This window comes from Poecilia reticulata, linkage group LG23, assembly GCF_000633615.1.
Source record: "Poecilia reticulata strain Guanapo linkage group LG23, Guppy_female_1.0+MT, whole genome shotgun sequence".
NCBI classification, from domain to species: domain Eukaryota; kingdom Metazoa; phylum Chordata; class Actinopteri; order Cyprinodontiformes; family Poeciliidae; genus Poecilia; species Poecilia reticulata.
In genome coordinates, this window is record NC_024353.1 from 15,130,975 (window position 1) to 15,148,007 (window position 17,033).

At 39.0% G+C, this 17,033-nt stretch overlaps 1 protein-coding gene across 2 annotated transcripts in view; it reads right to left on the reverse strand.

Moving 5' to 3' along the window:
- Nucleotides 1-17,033, reverse strand: part of LOC103459638 (amphoterin-induced protein 2) — a 40,737-nt gene that overhangs the window by 11,355 nt on the left and 12,349 nt on the right. Inside the window, exon 1 of one of the 2 annotated variants that reach the window (XM_008401387.2) lies at nt 16,081-16,433. The exons of the other annotated variant lie outside the window; for it this stretch is intronic. The gene's annotated coding sequence lies outside the window, so the exon portion shown is untranslated. Of the gene's footprint in view, nt 1-16,080; nt 16,434-17,033 lie in introns of those variants that run through there. 2 annotated transcript variants of the gene reach the window in all.

Genomic DNA, 17,033 nt, shown 5'->3' on the forward strand with positions numbered 1-17,033 from the left:
GTGTGTGTGTGTGTGTGTGTGTGTGTGTGTGTGTGTACACACTTTCAAACACACCCCGCTGTGCCTGCCAATTGAAGTACGCCAATTCATGGCTAGGCATTCTTTGGCTTCACAATGACTTCTTTCATTTCCTGCTTCTGAGCACAGAGTGAAGATGACCAAGGGTGTTTCTTGTGTTTAATAGATAAGATTCATTTGTGGTCAAAATGGGCCAGTAAAAGTTTGCCTCCGGTTGTCCTTTTTCTCTCTTCTTCTGATCTTTTACCAGTTCTTTTGTTCATTCATTGCATTTTTTTTATGGTTCATGGCCATGAAGTGCTTTGGATCGAGCTCTTGTTTCATGACAGCAGATGTTTCAGGTGGAACACAGGTCAGTTTTGTCATAGCTTAAAAAAAAGACATTGGGGACAAAATATGTACGCTTGTAAAACCCCTAAAGGTTTAATTAGATGAACATCAGCTGCTGCAGAGTCAGAATTATTTCAGGAGCAGCTCAGCATGTAAAATTTAGTCCAGTAATTCATTTTTTAAAAGAGAACATTTAAAATCGTCTGTCCTTTGAGATGCTTTCCTTCCTGCAGTTTCACCTTTCAGTTGATCGTCCTGAATATAACCAGATTTCTACATTTTGTTACAATTTATTTGTTCCTGTCATTTTTTGATTGGTATTGACTTCAAAAGGAATCTACCGTAAAATTTAGAGACTGTTTTAAAAATATGTGGTACAGGCTATGAACAGGATTAGATATTACAGTATATACAGGAGTGACTAACAGATAAAAGTGCAGCTAAGTTTCAGTCCATGTGTTGTTGTTGTTATATATGAGGATACAGCCATCGTGGTTGTTGTAGATGTCTGGAGGCAGAGTTCAGGAGTTTGACAGCTGTGGGGAAGAAACTGTTCTGGTACCTGCTGGTCTTAGTCTGGAGGCTCCTGTAGCGCCTCCTACAGGGCGATAGGGTGGAGAGTCTGTGTGACTGGAATCACTGGAATCTTACAGCTCTGAAGAAATGTTATAGTCTGTTTTTGGTCTCGCATGCATACATTTGTCAGTAGGATAAGTATTCATATTGCTTTCTTGTATTTAAAGACACAAAGCTGATCTTCAGATATTATTGAGGAAACAGCGCCCTCCTGTGGATGAATGAGATAGTTGTACTTCTTCAGGCCCTGTAAATGAGAATTCACTAAGCGCTCATTATCTGAATATCTTTCATAACATATTTTATCTTGTGAGGACAAAGTGAGAGGATGTTGTTTTTCACTAAATGTGTATGTTTCTGTATCAGGATCCGAGCTCAGTTTCCAAGACGGGACAGTTTAACAAAAGGACTGCGTTCTACCAGTAAAAGTGTGTGAACCTGTGATGCATGTTTATGTTCTGATCTTTATCAGATGGTTTACTGTACAGACGACAACTGTCCATCTCAGGTTGTCCTCTCAGCACATGGTGACAGATGCGATACGGTGGCTGAGATGGAAGCATTTCCTGAGCTCCACCCAGGAGCATTTTTGGTGTATGAGTCAGAAGGAGAGCGATCTCTCATTATGTTGTCACGAGTTTAAATACTAAAGAGGAATTCCTTGACAGCTCTCGCGTCCCTTACAAATGTATGCACACCCTTTGACGTTTTACATTTTGTTCTTATTATAAACATAATCGTTCCTCTTTGTGTAGATAGGCCATTGAAACAACACAGTGTAGAGAGGATTGTGGTGTGGTGGCTGATAGGTATTTTCCTAGAACCTACATAAAAGAACCACAGACAACGTATATGAATTTATGACTAAACTTCTGCAAGCAAAAGGAGAAGACTCTGTCAACTGCTTCTCCAGAGCTGTTCACAGAGCGTTCTGCTTCTCTTTGGATACAGCTTGTCTTTTATTCTCAAACTTCAAAGAGGGAGGATAGGCAAGATAGACAGCAGAGGAAAAACAGAAAAGGTCGTAAAACATTTTACCTAAACAAAGCAAAGGTCGTAAAACAATTTAACATCTGGCCCCTGATCTGAGCCCGGTTCAAATCTCGGTCAAACTGTTTCACATGAAGATAACAGGCAGCTGTGACTTCCAGGTCAGTTCACACATACAGTTTAAACAAGAGAACACTTTAACCTGAATATGAACTAAAGTAACAACAAAATGATAATACCAAAAAATCTCTATCAGTGGCTGTTTCACAAGAGTCTGGCTCTGCTCTTTAGCTCCAGTGCAAGGAACTCTAAAGTCTCCTGCATACCAAGATATTTTGGACAATTTCATGCTCCCGTCTTTGTGGGAAAAGTTTGGGAATTACCCCTTCCTGTTCCAACATGACTTTGCTTTGTGCTTCAGTGCACAAGGAAAGGCCAAGAAAGATATGGCCATGTAGGCTGGGTCAACCAACCAAGCAAGATGGGTTTGGAAGCCTGCACAGAATCTTGACCTCGACCCAAAATAAAATATTTGGGAGAAGCTGTGTGTCAAACACTCTCATAAACACACTCCTAAGTCCAGAACAGTTGAAGTTGCTACAACTGTTGAGGGAGTTCGGACATCATGCCACACCCAATAGATAATGGGAAGCTACTCAAGTATTTGAAGTCAGATGAGTGAATCCGTTTGGCAATTTCCCATTACCCTGAAGCCAGGCATTCTTCCAGCTAGCATTCTAGCAAAGCTTCAAAACATTAGATCTGCCATTTTATCCATCGTATGGAATGTGTTGGACCTTAGCACGTCACATCAATGTTTCCTCAGAGAAAATATCTGTTGAAACTGATAATAGTAAGTACTATTTATGGTTTAACGTAAATAGTACGTTAAACCAAATAAATTTAAAGATTTATGAAAAGGAACAAACTTTAGAAGTGCAAAGCAACTCAATCATAATCAGCCAGTCACTATCATTTTCTACATGTAGGATGAACTCTTATTTGTATAATTATAAGAGTCAGCAACTAATCCCCTATTGACTTATTCAAAGCATTAGCGTAACAGCCAATGATCTGAGTGATACTGTTCCTTGTGTAGGTTGTGTGGTAAAAGCAACTGCACATGTCATAGATTGTTGTGTGTACAGTCAACCCTCCACAACATATACACACACTTCCCCCTCTTGTCTGCGGTGACTGGGTGAAGGTGCTTCGGGCTCAGACTTATAGAAGTCACACTGCAATGAGAGACACCAGTAGGCCTGGATGTGTCCTTGAACCCTTTGGGTTGTCCTTCCTCGTGCAGCATCCACATTTTGTCATTTTGTCTGTCATGTATGGAGGGTTTAAAGAGTAGACAGTCGAACTCCTACTGTTTTTCCTTTGCTGAGCAGCATGTGCACCTTTAGCCTTCCTCTGGTGTTAGCTTTCTCCTGCCATCTGTAGTGTTAGCGGGTCATTTTGGACCCGTGTATTAAATCAGCCATAAAATGCCCTAAAAACAATCTTTTATCATCCAATGTTTTTCTTAACTCTTGTTTAGCTGGTTGGGCTCCCTTATCCATGAAAAGATTGGTTTTAATATTTTTTTGTGRCCCCCTGGGCCTTTGTTTTAACAAAATAGCCCTCGTTTTCAATGTCTAAAAAGTGGTCAAATGAACCTTAAGAGAAGAAGGCAACAAAATAATCAGTTGTTCTGTTACCTGAGTGTAACTGAGAGATATTAAAACACATTTCTTAAATGTTCAACAAAAAAAAGATTTTAATTTTAATATTATCAAGCTTGTCAGATTTTGCTCTGGTGTCTCRATTGTCAAATCTGAGGRCTCTTGAGATCATCTGAAAGGTCCGAAGAGACATTGTTGCCCGGAAAATATTTCTGCCCGTTGATGCATCCCAGAGACTCTCAGTTGCCTCATTACTGGATCTGTAAACTCCAGCAAGGAGGAGAACACCAATGTAGGCATCCAGGTACGTCTCANGATTCAGCAGGAGCAGCTTCAGCACCAGTGACCTCCTCTTCAGACTGATCAGTTGTGTCTGTTTCTTCCAATTGGTACTCCAACTGGAATTGGTCTTCGTTCTCAGAGGCCTGCTTATCTCCATCGCTAAAATCCTATGTGTCCTCTGCCTCATTTGCAGCAAATATGTGATCCAAAGCTTCATTTACAGTGAATCTTCTCCTCATTGTTGCATCCTGTGAATTGGAGATGTGTACTCTGCAAGTCACCACGTCTACACTCAAATGGCTTGACAAGCCTGGAAAWGTCTCCCTTTGTTTGTTCTCGCAAAAAGGCAAAGAGAAAAGCCCCTAAATGAACTTCAAGTGGTTGGAGGAAGAGGCTGTTGGTTGATTGTGTGTTTATKATTTAATTTTTGGCATTTTTTTATTGTTTTATAATCGAAAATTTTAACCGGGTCACAAATGACCCGAACACCACAAAAGTCATTTTTTTCACCAGAGCACTTTATAATTTAGTAAAAAAAAAAATAATTATTTTACTTTGTTTAAATGGAAGTCCCTGACAAAGTCAAAAAGTTTCAACGCAAAAAACAAATGTATGAAGTACTTTTATGCATGCTAAAACTCAAAACGGGTCCGTAGGGACCCTAACACCATAGGAAGGTTAGAAAGTTGCATCCGTCCATCCCCCCTGGACTGACCGAACAAAAATCCAAGGAGAGGCGTGTTCATGTGTTTGCAGGTGAGTTTTGTTGGTGCCGATTCCCTCTCTGATAAGGAATGACTGTTGAGAAAAATTCCAGAAGCTCCTGCCATTTGTTCAGCTGCCTGAATGGAAAAGTACAGGGCTCTGGGCTGCCACCCAGCTGCTTGCCTGTATGACAGCATGGCATCTAATTCTCCTGAGCCGCAGCTCTGTTTGTACAATTAGTGCAACTCAATTTGTGAAAACAAGTGGCGCATGACGTTCCATGAGACAAATCCTTGTTTATGAAAACACTTTTCACGAGGGAGAGCTTCCCGCCATGACACAGCGGGAAAAACACGCCAAGATGTGGAATACTTTACAGGACGCTGGTTCTGCGTCCTGTAAAGAGTGAGGTTTGAGTTAGTACTATGACTGTTTGTGACCTAAACAGTACCTACCTAATTATAATGGCATATCACATGTCATTTAATTTAAGGAGTCATGCTGGCTCCAACTGAAACATCAACAGATTAGTTTGGGAGTTTTTGTCTTACATAAACGTCGACCTTTGCTTTGGTTTAGCATCAAGTGAAGGACAGGATTTGATGGGCATTGCATTTCTTACAACTATAGATCCATCATATATACACCCAAAGAAAACTTTCCTTTTGAAAGCTACCGATCTCTTAAGATCTTAAATTTCCTTCTAAGAGCTCATCACACCTCTGTTTCCGTGCACGCCAATCAGCACAAACTCCTATTTTTAGCTCAGTTGAGCAATTGCATTCCACTCAGAGGTATTCATAACCCTCAGTTATGTATCCCTCTAAAGGGATACATAACTTTCCCTTATGTATCAAGGAGTTGATAAAGCCCTGGTTGGACAATCCTGATCATTCCTTTCTTGAGAGTGAGATACAAGAGATTGTCTTGAGTCAGAGGCTTCTTCAAAACCGCTGTTGTACAGACCACTACATAGTTTCCATGCTGAAGACCAGTTTAGGAAAACTTTAAGACAGGAATACTGGGTCTCGTATTAAGTAACCTTTAGTACAACACTGCTTGCATACTAACTATATTTTGACTTGAGAAAATGCATATTTAGCATATATCTTATTACATTTTGATTAAATGATTTACCATTAAGTTTCATCATCTTCAATTCAAGATACCTAGTGAATACTGAATATCTGAAATATATATTTCACATAACAATTACATTATGACTAATCTTCAAGTACATTTAAGATATCTCACTTTTTTATATATCCATCTATTTTATTAAATCTGAAATGATACAATAATATCTTAAATATATTTTTAGATAGGAAGTATAAGATTCAACTAGGTAAATTTAATTCTAGATATCTTGAAAACAAATAACGACTACATATAACTAACTTGGAGATAGTTTTGACAAGTCAAAATTTCTTTTCAGATATCTTAATAAGTCAGAGTTATCTTAAATTAAAAAAAATAGATAGCATTTGTCTTTCAGATATCTTGGATATTGAAATTACTGAAATCTTTAGTAATTATTCCAACTACTCAAAACGTCCCGGATTTACATACTATTTTGAAATTTCAACAAAACATTTTTTGTTTGTTTTTTTATTAACATTTCAAATTGGGAATTGACAGTTGCACTTTTTGCTATTCAAAAGCTGTTTTTAGGCGCATTGTGTGTGTCAAGAAAATGAATAAAAAACCACAAATTATGGAGGTAATTGTTTGGCAGCATCAGAAATTCTTGTGCACAATTTCTTATTTTAGATGTGCGTGTGTGCGTGTGTGTGTGTGTGTGTGTGTGTGCGCGTGCGTGTGTGTGTGTGTGAAATTTTGACTAGTCATAGTTAAGTTTGAGTAACTTGAATTGTAATTACAGACATGTGACCCTTAAAACCCAGTGGCGTTATTTGAGATATCTTGAAAGGCGATCTGATGCGTCCAAATGTAATCAAAGATCTTGAGTTCAGATATCTTAAATTACCATTTGGGACAGTTCAAATCCAACTGTATCAAGTCAAAACTCACTTGTAGAAAGCTGGAATGAAAGCAGTTTTATGTTAAAACGGCCTACCGTACTGTAAGGCTGGTTAGTTCATGTGATAAGTGACGGTAACAAGAGATCATTTTTGTCAGTCACATGGTGACAAATATAGCTGATGGATATTCCTGGGGTTGAAAGCGGCCTGTTAGCTTGCGAGTCAGAGGCTCGCACAACACTATGCTAGCCCTGCCAGGTAGCAATAATGATTTTATGGGAATAGTTTAATTTAGACGTCATGCTATGGATACTGACCGCAGAGCTTCATTGGGTATAGTGTTAGGTGTGAAGTTAGAATGTAAGGAAGGGTGTTTAAGACTAAAAATATAATTCAATATTAAAATCAGAAATAGAAAGCATTGGATTGCAGGTGTGGTAAGAAGTTACAACCTCACAACTGTTGCTAAGTTTGCATGTGAAGTAAACAAACAAGATTAGCCTCCCAAGATTTTTGATATACGACACTGGCCTTTCAGCCAGCTGAACTGGCCTCTTAAGGAGAGGGAAAAAATAAAAGCATCACATCATTAATTACCAGCTGGAAAAGGAGGTCAGGGTTTATTTCAAAGGATTAAATCACATTTTAACACTATATACAACCGAAGAACCGTGGTTCAAGGGTGTTCTGTGCAGATACTTTGGAAGAGGCTTTCAATTAGCAGTAGCTCGGGGCGCCAATTTTTTAGGAGGCTTCAGATATTTTGGTTTTTAAATGTACCTCCATGTAAAAGACAAAAACCTTACGTTCTTGAACTGAACAAGCCTTTTGGATGGGAGATGAAACGTCTTCAAGGAACAAAAGAAATCCAGTTGTACTTAAGCACTCAGTATAATCAAACTCATCGGCCCGTATCAGGTGAGGCGTAGTCATTTACTGGATTTTTGTCAAGATAAACAATACTTAAGTGTTTGAGAACTATAATACACCTGTGGCCAAACATCAAACCAAGTCACATGTAACAGCAAGATTTAATGCTTTCGCCACGCCTTCATGCTTTTGGAAAATTTCAGTGATACTGAGAAGCTTGGGAGAGTCAACGTTTCAAGAAAATGAAAGTATTCCCAATAATATTAAACTTAAATTTTGCTAATCAGTGAGAAAATTCTCTAGGCTTTTATTTCCCCAAATGTGTTTCACACTGGAGTCATGATGACATCCGATCACAGTTTTCTTAACACGGATTAAGCAAACAATAAGAAAACAGACTAGAGCTATACCCCACCAGATGGCCTTTCAGTAATTCTTCTCTCCTAAAACCAAAATATTTCTGTTGTCACGATGCCCCTCGCAGAGCAGTGTCTGACAATCTGCACGTGTTCCCTGTTTGCTCTAAACTTTTTGGGACATGTGTTGCGTCACAAAGGTGGACCTCCGTCGACCCAGTCGGGTGGGTTCAACCGGGCCAGACCCCGGAGCATGTGAATGTCAACAGCAGCTTCAACGGCCGAAAACCTTCGCCCGGAACCATTAACAAACAGGGGGCCTGAAATAACACGGCAAAAACCCGTTGCATAATGACTTACATAACGAGGCTTAGAAATTAATAGTTGGAGCGGAGAAGCGGAAGAATCGGGAAATTATGCGGGGCCTTGGTGTATTGTGTCGGGCCTCCGGGATGAGGGGCACAACGGAGGGCGCAGATGATTCACAAAGCAGCCCCAAAAACATTTACCGGTAATGAACAAAGTCGAAAATTGGGAAAATCTCCATCTTATTCATTTGAGGGAGTTAAAACAAAGGGGTTCCTCAAAAGAGAGCAAAGGAAGCTGATGTGATTGCGATAGCTAGTGCCGCCTTTTGTCAAGCTGCTCCTAGAAAGCTCCAACTTTTTGGTATGTAGCTCTATGTAAGCAGATCATAGATTAGATCAAATCTGCCTATGCTGTTTGCAAAATCAGGCAGATTAAACCTGTCAAGTTCTTGGTTTTCATTGCCTAGCAGACGGCTATGTTCTACGATGGTAGGATTGGTGTTACAGATAACAAAGATAGACCTTTGTGTCAATATAGTTAACCCCATACAGGCATGTGCACCAAATCCCAGTGGCATTTTTCATCCATCTGTCTGAAGATCAACATTTGGGCTGATTGAGCAAATTTGAGGTTGGGTAGCCATTTTTTGGTTAGGTCTGTCTAGATTGTTAGCTACAAAAGCATCATAGAAATGTGCTGACTGGTTGTATAGACAGGGAAATGCTTCAGGCAGTTTATAACATGATCCAAATTTCAAGAAATAAAACCAAAACAATCTTTCAAAATGTAACAAAATGTTTTTGTATTTTTTATGGTCAGGAAGGAATCTGTACAATTTACAAGCTGCCAACATGGCCAAGGTTTGAACGTTCTTGCAAGTCTATTTATAAGTGTATATCCTGAGAACAGTAAGAAGTTATAAGTAATAAAAATATGCCCGATTTGCGCTGATATCGTATTGGGTCAATATCGATATCAGCCGATACCCAAAGCTGCAATATTGGTTTTTTTTCCGATATAACATTCTGTTAGCTAGAATGGCTAGCCAACTCTAGCCACTCTCTTCTGGGTGATTAGGGTTAGCGGTTAGCATTAGGGTCAGATCCCTGTACTCCCTTTGTTCGTGTTTTGAAAATAAGGTTGCTAACTTGTATCTTTGTGTGTCAAGAGTTAAAATCTTCACATTCAATAAATGAACCCATTTCATGAGCCATGGATGCTAAAGGGAAGTTTGTGGAGCCAGAATAAAATCAGATAAATCAGTAATTTGACATCTTGTTCCAACTGTAATTGACCTTTGGATGGAAAATATGAGATTTAATTAAGTTCCTAGCCAAACTGCAGCTGAAGTTGCTCTGTTTTATGTATGTGTTGTGGAACAGAAGGACATCCACAGACAGTTTTCCCCTCATGGTCAAAATAACATCCATCTGAACAAACATCCATTAGGTGAGGGGTCTTTGTTTGGGTCTGGGTTCCGTCCCTCGGACATGAGAACTTCGTTTTCTGCGCTAAATTCAGCCGACAGCTTTTGGAATGAGCAAAAACACAACCTATCCTCCTTCGCTGTTTATCAGGCAGAGATTTCAGCAAAGAAAAACACAGATGTGGCCAAAGCAGGAAGATTACACAATATACATCTCCTCCGTGCCGCTGGACGTTAAGGTGCAGCTGACTCTGAATTTACCTCTTTGTTCTCCCGAGCAGAGAAGTCAACTCTTTCCACTCATCATTCAAAGGCACGAATCAGAAAGTTTTCTTTGTGCATGTGTTTCATTACCGTGCAAGGTTACATAACCAGAGCTTTTCTGTTTGGCTTGTTTGCAAATTGGGAGGGAACCCCCAGAAACAGGTATTTCTTGTCTGAAATTTGTTTAAGGTACTATATTGGTCAATTTCAGGCTCAAATTTCAACCCTTTCCGTTCAGCTGAGTTCAGTGGATTGCTGCTATTGGCTTATCTGCATGTTCTCATGCAAATTTGACAAATAAGAGCGACATTTGTGCAAACTCGCAATCAGCTAGTGTTGCAGAAAATGACCTTTTTCTCTGTCATTTAGATCACTCTAGTTTATAAATCTACAATGAAAAGATTCCTCTTAGGTGGTCCGCCAAAATGCAGCAATCTTTCGAAATTTTACAATCAAAACAAACGACAGTTAAGATTACATACATACAATGAAAATAACAATTGTCTATACAGCAATATATACCGTATAGATAGTTTGAGATTCTGCATGTTTAGAGACTGTTAGAATTTGAATCAACAGGTCTGAAGTCAGTCAGTCAGTCAGTCATTCCCATGGCAGCAGAGATTCATGTGTGACACATTCTTGAAGCAAACATTAAAGCTGAGTTAATGATGAACAAACTCTAGCCAGCTAAATAACAATTATCAGGGCTGAGCTAGCAGGACAAAAACAATTAGCTAACAAAATACATAAGATGTTACACCATTTATTCAGCCAAAACCACCAAAAATGTGTGACCTTGAAACTTTTTTTTTTTCTTAATTTTCTTTTTCTTCTGTTTTTGTGGGCCACTAAACTTAGTTTGGATTACTTTGCTTTTTGATGTACCAGTCGGCGGCCATTGTACCACTCCAGGCGTGACAGTGCAGTTCAACAAATATGACCTAATGATGACAAAAACTTGCCAGGCAAAGTTATTCTTTGCAGTTTGATATATCTGTATCTTATCTTATTTTTTTAAGCATATAAAAGATCTAATAAATATAAGAGATAGTTATGGATAGAGACGGGATATTTAAATTTTCATGAAGTGAAACCGAACATGCAGCTTTGGAGCCCCCTGGTGGCATTTGCCTAATTCACCGATAAGCAAGAAACGGCTCTTGTTCTTTAAAGTCACACGTCCTAAATGAGTCATAACATGCTAACAACTCGGTGTCCAGGCGGAAGAGATGATATTTTACAGTAACATTCTAGATGACATCATCAGTTGTTGGCAAGCACTGCTAATCCACATCACATCAGATCAGTGGGGAAAAATGTAAAACTTTAAATTCCACCTTCCAGTTATCCACTACTCTGAGCTGCCCCATCATAAAATCCCAATTAAACACATTCGTAATTTGTGGTTGTAATGGAGTAAAATGTGAAACAGGTGTGACAACTTTTTAAACCAACTGATCAGTCGACTTAACTAAAAAAAACTAAAAGGACAATAAACGTTATTAATTTGTAACTAGAAGCAATTGACATTGAGAAATGTAAATAAAGTAACAGGAAACAATATAACCTGTCTTCCAGCTACAACTACATTTATGGCTTCTGTAATCAAGTGGGTCAAACGTGATTGAAGTTGGGAGTTTATCAGGGTTTTAATTATGTTATCTTTATTGTGTGAGGTTAGCGAGGACAAAGTTTATAAACTGGCTCTCGAAAAAGCTTCAGTTGGTGCTCCAGGGGTTTTCGGTTTACTCTCTGAAGCCAGAAATGGCTTCAACTCTGAACACAAACAACTAAGTTATACGTATACCTGCACAAAATGGATTTCCATGCTGCTACTATAATTATTCCTTATTAACTCCAGGATAAAAATGAAGCTAGGTGAAGCATTGTCCCATAAGGAATGCTCTTTCAGATTGTTTTTGACCGGTATTCAAAAACAAGCTGAATAACTTTTTTTTTTTCTTTTTTTTTTTTGCTGTATTATGTCCAACAAATTTAGTTTGACCAATCAGAAACTTTAGTGCTTACTAAAATGTGCTTCTGTTCTTGTGGGGCATGAAACATCCTGAACTTTCATTTCACTCTTGTCACCTTTCTTTCAACGTACACACAGACTTGGACTCATGTATCCAACGTAATTATGCCGCTCTTCTTAGACAGAGGTGTTGAAACATTAGCACCAGCTCCAAAAAGTAACTTTCAGGCAAGGCCAGTCTTATCAGAAGCAGCTCTAGAACAGGTTTCTTTGTGCACCTTCATGGATAATGTCCCTGTATTCTTTATGAAGAATCTTTAAGAGATTTTGGTCCATAGTAACTATGTTTCCATCCAATTATCACTCAAAATTTGACCAAAATTTTAAAATGTTGCAAAAAAAAAAAAAAGCAAATTAGTTCTGTTTCCTTCTCCTGGTTTGGAGCAAATGAACCAAACTCTATAAATCGTAATTTCGTCAGATGTTGACAATATGCATGGTTGTAATAAATAGGAAATATAAACTGAAAAACTAGCATGGGCCACACATCACAGAAAAGTATGAGGTTTTGGTTTTGTGCCTCTGGTAAGGCAGAGTCTCACTATTGGACGGTAGCATTTGCTACATCGGCAAATGTGTCTCCGTCTTCCCTTTTAGCAAATGAACCCTTTTTTTGGAAAAAACAAAACCACATCAAGAAAGCGTTCAAAACTTTTCTGCAAAATTGAGGAATTTATTTAGAATTTTTATGTTTCCATCAACCTTTTCTGATGCAACACTGTATAAAAAAACACTGATGGAAGCATTATTGATGGCAGAACAGCAATACACAGAATTTGCGAGTAGCTATGCTAGTGCAAAAAAAACCCTTATATTTCCTTATATATAATTAGCAAAGCAGTTATGTGAAAGTATTATGGGGCTTTTAAGTTACTCGTATAGCTTCTTAATTAATAGTTACCCACACTACAAGTAATTTATTTCTTCAAATATTTAACTAAAGCTTGACAGCTGTGACTATTTATATTCTCCTGGCAACACCCCAATAAAAGCTGCTAGTTGAAAAATTGCCAGTTGTATGCCCTCTGTTATTGCCTCATAAATATTTTTTTTACATCAAGGACTCATCATGTAAGTTCTATGTGGTATGTTTTGAGAATATAAATAGAACTTTGTGTCATCTTCTGAATAAAAATCTTGAAATACTCTAACTTACTGAGTCATTCTTGGCTCAGTTCCCTTGAAAACCTTCCAAATAAACCAGCGGTTACCTGATTCCACTGAGGCGTAAAATCGCTTTATGCGGAATGTGGTAATTCTACATTGTTGTCGGTTCCTCAGAATATGAGAGTGGAACATGTGTTGTGCATTCTCAAGTATTTCTCGTGGGAGATAAAAACCAAAACAAAAAAACAAATTCACTGCTTTGTGTGAAGTTGACATTTGCAATCAAACTAGATCATCTCCTTCATCTCCTTTATCTCTGCTGAATGTTTTATCCGTGATTCATCTTCTCTGTTTCTTTTGTCTAAACATTTGTCTCTTCTATGATTTGCTCTCAGTATAGAATTACACTTGTTTTCACTACAAACTCATAAATTCTCAAAGTATTTCACTTCAAATGTTTCGACCCAATAGAGAGATGAAAAAACAAGAGTCCCATCCACCTTCACCATCAGACGATGGAACTGACCGTGACCCCGAAGGTGAAGTAACAACAATTCATTCCTTATCTCTACCAGATTATTCCTTGCAACATTGCAGACGAGCCAGCGTCCGTCCTCATTGGTCGATGAGTCCACCATTGAAATGTGACCAGTGCCTCGCAGGGTCAGGGACCACTCTCAATCATCTGGAAAACATGCAGACCTCCACAGAGGCGCCTACTGGAAACCTTACAGTGAAACTGAGTTACACTGGTGTGACTGTTGCTTCATTTCTTTACTGTACGGTCTTGGCCACCAATTCCAAGTTTCACTTTTTATGAGCTTCCTTGTTTTTTTTTAGCTTGAAAGTTCAGATTTGATGTGTCATAATCTAATATCTGCCAAGAAACGGTCACCATGTGTCTGAAAGGCTGGACCCAGCTGCCTCACAGAGGAATTTCGTCCATGAAGTGTCTACGGTCTTGTTCTTGCGTTTGTTGTCCGTTTCTCAGTACCGTAGGCGTGAGGTCTGGATGTAGACGGCCCGATAAACTGAGGACTTTTGTTTTTGGTTCACCGTGACAGAAAGCAGCAGCCACATTACAGCAGGCTAGGGGTTGGCATGTATCGTATCAGTTATCATTTATCATGATCAATTTCTTATGGTGAGTGTAGGATCAAAGCTTTCTGTTTACTTATGTTAATTACCTTTTTCCAACATGCATACATAACCTTTCTCTAAAAGGTTATGTAACATTTTGAACTCTAAGCTGTAGGGCAATAATAGTTCTTTAGGTTGTAAAAGTTGCAGACCCGTTTTATGGTATCATTAAGGATTCAACAAAAACTAAAATAAGTAGCTTAAAATCCGTCATAATAGAGAAGAAGCAGATAATTATTTTATTTACAGGGATGGAGTTGAACTTAGCAAAAGCTGTTGATGCATTTTGATGATATGATCCAATGTTGTTGGAAGAAATTACAGGTGTAATCAGCACAATCTATGGCTCTATTGTTGAGGTTGGACTGGTCATTTTGGAAAGTTACAAGAATGTGTGTGTGCTGACTTCCTTATCTGTCGAAGGATATGAAGGCCAGGGGGAGAGGAGGTTTTGAAAACTATCTCTGTTTTGCTGGTGAATTTTTCTCTAAATACTTTGCGGTTTGTACTCGTAAGCTGATTGCATTGGTAAAACTTTCCCAACTTTGAACTGCTATTAACGTCTGCACAATTATTTGCGATCCCAAATTTCTAACTAGATTTGTTTTGTAAGTTTTGCACCATTTAAAACATCTTCTGGTGAACTCAGAAAGTGGGAAACCGCCTGGTATTATTTGTGCATCAGAGCATTAGCAGCAGACGCAGCATACACTGCTGTAAACTAATATTTACCCTCTTACAGATTTCTTCTTTTTGCTTTTTTTTTGTCAAAATTTCATGTTTTGGATCATTAAAACTAACTGAAATCTTAAAAGTAAACAGAGTGAAAACAAAATGTAATTTTAGATTATGATATTTAAAGAGAAGCTTTTAAACCAAAACAGGAGAAATAGAATTGCCCACTGTATTAACTCCTCAGCTAACAGCAGTCACTCACATTTTTCATGTCTGTTTACCAGGCCTAACGACTGCCAGGCGTGTAGAATCAAAAAATTAGCTCAGCTGTACATGTCTGACAACAAGAATTAGGCTAAAAGATTTTTTTTTAAAAAGGTGATGTATTATTGCTGCCATCTTTCAAACTCAAGTACAGAGTAGAAACAAAGTCTATAAGTCTGGTAAAGCGTACAGTTTCTACGGTTTTGGGACGCCATCAAACTGCGTCATCCACAAGAGGAGGAAATACAATGATGCCAGTTTATCACAATGACTTCAAAAAAAACATCAGTGTCTAATCGAGGAGGTTGCAAAGGAGCCCAGGACATCTAAAGAGAACAGCAAGAAAGGTGGTGAGAAAAAATGGCCTCCAGTGGAGAGTTCCTGGGCCAAACAGAACACAAAGATCTGCTTCCCATTTGCCGAGGAACGTCTTGATGAGTTATGGGAAAGTATTCCGTAGACTGATGAGATAACACTGTTATGTTCTGGAAGAACAGCATCCAGTTACATCTGTTGTAGAACGGGAACTCTGGTATGTTTTGAATGCATATGTGAGGGGAGACCGCCTCAAAAGCAGGAAGTGGACTACAGCGGAGGGCATTCTGGGTAAATACAACCAAAACAAACGCAAGAGTCTGGCACTAGCATAAGAAATGGCTTATGGTCTTTTGCCAAAGACAGCAGAAAAGTCGTACAGCTGCTAAATTCTGCTGCTACTCCGTTTCATTTACGTTTCGCACAGGCGGAAGCTGTGCTCATGTTTTCTTCACAGGTTTTCCGTGTCGTTTCCTTCAGAGGACGTTGGTGCTGCTCCACCACAGGCGAGGGGGTGGAGGCGGGTTTTTCAAAGAGCTTCGATTGTTGTGAAATTGAACCACAGCAGCTGAAAATGTAACAAATGTTGCAATTTTGGTTCCCAATCGAACCGAGTCTAAAGGACTATCAGATGAGAATCTTGTTTTAATTGTTTCAGCAGAATGTAGTAACCCAGTTCTCTGGTACTCACCATCATGCAAGAGAAACTTACTCCACCACACTGACAACTAAGATATATTTTATTTCCCAGTTCTAGAGCACCTACCTCTTTCTGTTGCCACCCTGGGCAAGTGCCCATGTAGTCCATATCATGGACACTTGCAGTGCCACGGCTAAGAATAGGTGAAGATGCGATTTACTCCAAAACTGAATCCACGTTAATTAGCGTTGCAGCTCACTGATAGTTTCAAATCAAAACTGTTTAGATAGGGTTAGTGAAAGTTTTGCTAGAAGAAAAAACAAATCCAGGTCCTTCATGAAGATGCCTCATCCCATGAGTGGTGCACCATGTTGGTGATCCCCCCTCTCTACCCCCAGACTCCACAAATGAAATGCATTTCTATTTCAGTTAGTAGGTCACCAGGCTTTGTCTAGAGCCAAGATTTCTGCAACACGAACGCAGCTGAACGTCTCAGCCAGCTGTTACAACCACAAACGTCAGAGAGTCTTCTCAGGATTTAGTGAAATAGAGCAGGACTGTGAGTGTATGTAGAAGAAATGAGTCTCAAGGTTCAAATAAAAATCTAATGAGGTGTACCAACTCCCCTTGATTCAGTATTTAGCCTTTTTTTTTTTTGCTGCAAGTCCACTGATGAACATTTCAACCAGCTTTGGATGTGAAACTATTTCTCACTTTCCCAGTCCAAGTGGATAAACTTGATAAGTGAAAGTAGTTGTAATAAATCCTGCAGGTCCAGAAACTCTATATTTAACTCTGCTCCTTATCTGCCTCAGGTGTATTCTGTCTGCGCCGCACCACGTCTGTAAAACTGGCCGTCCGGTTAGAGAGGCGCTGGCGTCGTGTGAGCGCATGGAAATTACAAATCATGCTGAACCACTGGCAGCTTTACTTCTATGAAAACAAGCTGGATCCATCCAGCAGTGCAGTCCAAACATGTAAATATCTCATCATACTTGCCACCATTTTCTCCCACTTTGGCTCTAAAATAAACAAAAATGCACATTCTTTTGCACATATGGTTTTCCTTACCGCAGCAA